This window comes from Asparagus officinalis, unplaced genomic scaffold, assembly GCF_001876935.1.
Source record: "Asparagus officinalis unplaced genomic scaffold, Aspof.V1 AsparagusV1_Un2132, whole genome shotgun sequence".
In the NCBI taxonomy this organism is placed as follows: Eukaryota; Viridiplantae; Streptophyta; class Magnoliopsida; order Asparagales; family Asparagaceae; genus Asparagus; species Asparagus officinalis.
This window is the reverse complement of record NW_017974391.1, coordinates 1-5,430: the sequence shown is the minus strand read 5'-3', so window position 1 is coordinate 5,430 and position 5,430 is coordinate 1. Positions and strand designations below refer to the sequence as shown.

Genomic DNA, 5,430 nt, shown 5'->3' with positions numbered 1-5,430 from the left:
GTGGTTGCTTTCTGCCTATGAGTCCATCAGCGTGAAGAGCCTCTCAGAGTTGCAGTCCGAGTATGCGGTTCGGGCTGCTATGATGGCTGGTCGCAGGGCTGAGCTTGCTCAGAAGCGGAAAAAAGGGCATGCCGATGATCTTGAGCCACCAGTTCCTACACACGTTGAAACGTGTGATAGGCCTGCGCATGTTCGACCCGTCGGCCCTCGGAGGGTTGGTGCTCCGAAGAGGAAGAAGACCGCTCATAAGCCCCATGACGGTCACCTGTCTCTTTTAATTTTCCTTTTCCATAAATGACAGCTCTTTTTCATTGAAATGGCTATTGTCATTTTAGGTAGGACAGCCGGTGATCATGAGCCCTCAGCTCCTACACACGTTGAAACGTGTGATAGGCCTGCGCATGTTCGACCCTATGGTCCTCGGAGGGTTGGTGCCCCGAAGAGGAAGAAGACTGCCCATAAGTCCCATGACGGTCAGCGTCCCTGTGGAGTGGACTTAGGGAGCACCGCCGATGGAGGGGGAGGTAACATTCAATTGCTCTTGCTTCAAGGTTGTTTACCTTTTGGGGATTTGTGACCATGTTTTGTGCTTCAGGTTTCTTCGAGGAGGGCGAACTCCCACCGGGTTCGGCGTCCCCTGGTGTTGACAATATGGATTGCTTTGTGCAACAAATGTGCGATGCTCTTCACGACGGGTCCTTGGGCATCGATCTAAACATCGACCTTGAGCAGATGAATAATGTTGAGCCCGCAGCCCCTTATTCAGGTATATCCACATTCGATGTCATTTTCCTCAAGCATGGGGAAGGAAGACTTCCCGTTTTTGATTTTCCTTATGTAAGGTGAAGGAAGATTTCTCGTTTGAGCTTTCCTCATCCTTCAACATTTGGGTTACCCTGCAGATGTTGCGATGGAGGGGCCAAGCTTCTCGAAGCCGGATGCCGGCTTATTAGCTGACATGCTGGCTGAGCAGACTTCCAGAGGGACCGAGAGACCATTCTTCGGGAACGATTCATCTACCGGTATATATCTGATTTTCTCCCTCTTGCCCGATATTTCATATGACTAATGAATGATTGATTATCGCAGCGTCTACCATTGGAGTTAGCCCGGTATCTATCCCTGGCATATCCAGTTTGCCTCAGAGCGACGGGCTTGCAGGTATGTATACGATTCAGGGATATTGTACTTTCCTATGTTTATCTGTCTTTTGACTAATGAGTGCAATCATAGGACCAGCCGCTAGGACTGATTCTCATATGACTCCTGACATCCCTCAAATGCCCGCGGATAATGGATCTACAGGTATGCAGATCCCAATTCTTCTTATTCGTCTAAATTTTCATTTTGACTAATAAGAGAGTGTCATCATAGGACCAGCAGCTTGGGCCGATACTCTTATGACTCTTGGCATTCCGGCTGCATCTGAGGACATGGGGATTGCAGGTATTCATACGACCTTCTTATCCCGATTCTCCTTATTTGTCCAAATTTCCATTTGGTTAACATAGGAATGTCACTGTAGGACCAGGCGTTCAGCCTGATACTGCTACAGTCCCCGGGGTTGAAAGTCCTCATAGCAGTGGTGCCTCCCCGTCTCTGCCGAGTGGTGCGAGCAATATGTCTGCAGGGGCTGACGTACCCTCTTCTGCTGCTGTCTCGGAGCCTGTCGGCTCTCAACCTGATGGGACATCCGTTGGCGTCGGTATGTTCGGAACCTGCCTTTTGACTTTCCTTTCCATATTCGATAGTTCACTGAGCTTCCAAGTTGTTGCTTGTAGGATCTCGATCTTCTTTGCACGAGCGTGTCCGTAGCCTTTTGGCCGATACTGATCCTGACGGAGAGGCTTTCCGTACGGACCTCAGCTTCTTCACCGCCTGGTATAATGGCTTGATCGAGAAGCTTCTCCACCGAGGAGGCGGCTTCGATCAGTTCCGGCGTTCCTTCTCTCGCCACATGACGATGATGAGGGAAGAAGGATACCCGGAACTGGCTGATTCCTTCACTGCTGATTTCGCTGCCCTGGAGTCAGAGATACGAGAGTTGAAGGAACTGGAGGTTACCGGGGCTTCTTCTTTCGTATCCTCTGAGTTAGAGCATAGGATGGAGCAGTGGCGTGAACTGAGATCTTCCGTCGGGCGTGAGCTTCAGTCACGCGAGAGCTCCCTTGCGCATCTAATGGCTAACATGGCGAGGATGGATAGGGAGAAAGCTGAGTTACTCCGTTCCTTGGACTCGAATCGCGAGGAAGCGACTAGGTTGAAGGAGGCCTTGAAGCGTGCCGAGGAATCCGCCGTTCTTATCGCAGATGACTTGATCGGACTAGAGCGTTCTCGTGACCGGGTACTCGAGGAGTTCGGATCCACTCAGGAGGGATTGATGAAGTTGAAGAGTGAAGCTGCGGAGATCTTGAGCTGTTCTGAGGAATCTGCCCGAGCAGATCTGCAGGCGGGACTTGAGCAGAGTTATGCAGATAGACTTTTTAGCTTAAAGTCTCATATTCTTAGCCGTCAGTTGCCTTCGGGCTAATGAGCTCTTTGTTGTATGCTTTTGACTTGACCTATTAATAGAAACTCCGCATTTGCTTCTTTCTTGTGATTTGTCTGTATTTCTTCTGAATGACAGATTTTATGGGATTTTTGGCAAACCCCCAGCCATCAACGGGTTTGATGTGCCTTTACCGATTACCGTTTGAATCGGGCTAGCATGCGGATTGTCGAAATCCGTTCCGCATGTAACGTTGTGCTAAGAAAATTGCTTTTCTTAGACTTGATGCTATGACTTTGAATACATAGACTTCGTCTTTCTTACGGGAATAGACTACCCGGCAACGCGTGTTAGGCGTTGACTTTGGGGTTTTTGGCAAACCCCCAGCCTTCAACGGGTTTGATACGCCTTTACCGATTACCGTTTGAATCGGGCTAGCATGCGGATTGTCGAAATCCGTTCCGCATGTAACGTTGTGCTAAAGGAATGAACTCCCTTAGACTTAATGCTACGACTTCGAATACGTAGACTTTGCCCTTGTCACGGGAATAGGCTACCCGGCAACACGTGTTAGGTGTTGACTTATCCCTACTTAGGATTCGGGATAAAATTCCCCATGCACCAAGTGCGCGGATTGGAAGTTGAAAGTTGTGTCAAAATAGGAGAGGAAGAATTTTATATTCTATCTCCCGGTGCTAAAGAGGAAGAATTTTATATTCTATCTTCAGCTGGAAAAGAAACTCGAGGTGGGATTCTCCACCCCCAGTATCTGGAAGGATGAACTGGGAATGGGATCTCCACTCCGAGCACCCGGAATGATGAACTGGGAGTGGGGTCTCCACTCCGAGCATCGGAAAGGTCCGAGGAGAGGAAGAATTTTATATTCTATCTCCCGGTGCTAAAGAGGAAGAATTTTATATTCTATCTTCAGCTGGAAAAGAAACTCGAGGTGGGATTCTCCACCCCCAGTATCTGGAAGGATGAACTGGGAATGGGATCTCCACTCCGAGCACCCGGAATGATGAACTGGGAGTGGGGTCTCCACTCCGAGCATCGGAAAGGTCCGAGGAGAGGAAGAATTTTATATTCTATCTCCCGGTGCTAAAGAGGAAGAATTTTATATTCTATCTTCAGCTGGAAAAGAAACTCGAGGTGGGATTCTCCACCCCCAGTATCTGGAAGGATGAACTGGGAGTGGGATCTCCACTCCGAGCATCGGAAAGGTCCGAGGAGAGGAAGAATTTTATATTCTATCTCCCGGTGGAAAAGAAACGAGAGAGGAAGAATTTTATATTCTATCTCCCGTTGCCGAAGAGGAAGAATTTTATATTCTATCTTCAGGCGGAAAGGAAACTCGAGGTGGGATCTCCACCCCCAGAATCCTGCAGGATGAAACTAAGAGTGGGATCTCCACTCCGAGAATCGGAAAAGTTCGAACGACACTACCTTTTATAGGATTGGTCATTTGAACCCAAAGAACCCCTCATTCATTGAGGAGAAGACCCAATTTCAACCCTAACTTTTATAGGTTTGGTGGAAAAAGGGGACAAAGGTGGATTTTCGTTTATCGAAAAGGAGTGACTCGACTTTAGTCTTGACCATGTGTAGGCTTGACTAAGCGAGATCGGAAACAATCCTAACTTTTATAGGTTTGACTGTTTCAAGTGGACCTCTCGTTCATGGAAGGAATCGAGAGGGGATTTTGGCTTTGGTCCTAACTGTAGGAAGGTTTGACCAAACTGGAGTTTGAGATACGCCAATGACTGGCAGATGGAAATGTTGGTGGGTCCACTGTCGTTTGATTTGATCAGCGGATGGTTTGGTGAGGAAAGATTAACCTATCAGAGGATTAGATCTCATCTCACAAAAGTAACTCATAAGAGTTGGAAAATTTTGATGGGAATAAGAAGAGACATTCTGACCTTCAGCGTTCGAATGCAGAGTTCTTATTCGTCAATTCCACAATGACCGGGTTATCCCTAAGAATACCCATGTGGTATTCTTCCGGGAACTTCCCGATGCATTGGTTATCCAAAAAGATACTAAGGATAGTATCTTTTCAGGAATTTGCCGTTTATCGGCATCATGAGCCGGTCGCCGTCTTTGGTGACAAGGCGATAGGCGCCACTCGAGTAGACTGTCTCCACTACGAATGGTCCCTCCCATTTGGGTTCGAATTTACCCTTCTTCTTGGAGTTTAGGATCATAGGCCGTTTCACAGCTAGAACCAAATCTCCTTCTTTGAAACTCCTTTGTCGAACCTTTTTGTCGAAGGCTCGAGAGATTCTAGCTTGGTAAAACTCAATGTGTTGTTGAGCTTCCAGGCGCTCTTCATCAAGCCTCTCGAGTTCTTCGAGGCGTTTCTGATGTTGTTCTTCGGTCGACATCTGGGTTGAAAGAGCGATCCGAAGAGATGGTATTTGGATCTCCAATGGAAGAACAGCTTCACATCCGTATACCAGTGAATACGGGGTCGCTCCCGTTGGTGTGCGCACCGTGGTCCGATAGGCCCATAGAGCTGCGCCAAGCTTGTCATTCCAGTCTCGTTTGTTGGTCTTCACGATCTTTGACAAGAGTTTGGTTTGTTAGTTTTCACGATCTTTGACAAGAGTTTGATGATAGTCTTGTTGAAGGCTTCAGCTAATCCATTCGCTGTAGGATTATAAGCCGTCGACGAGATGTCCTGAATTTTAAACTTTTCGCAGAACCTTATGAAGGCGTTGCTGACAAACTGAGGACCGTTGTCATGTATGATTCGTCTTGGAACACCATACCTATAGATGATGTGGTGCTTGATGAATCCAATGACGTTGCTCGTTTTAACCTCTGTGAGTGGAACTGCTTCGGCCCATTTGGAGAAATAATCGGTAATCGCCAGGATGAACCGGTTGCCTTTGACTGACGGAGGATTTATAGGACCAACAATGTCCATTCCCCAAGTC

General features: G+C 47.8%; 1 long non-coding RNA gene across 1 annotated transcript; it reads left to right on the top strand.

Moving 5' to 3' along the window:
• The first annotated feature begins 983 nt into the window (after positions 1 to 983).
• On the top strand, positions 984 to 1,411 carry LOC109828531. The gene is made up of 4 exons (XR_002243739.1): positions 984 to 1,022; positions 1,090 to 1,161; positions 1,234 to 1,305; positions 1,375 to 1,411. It is a non-coding gene; the product is annotated as an uncharacterized LOC109828531 (long non-coding RNA).
• Positions 1,412 to 5,430: the final 4,019 nt, after the last annotated feature.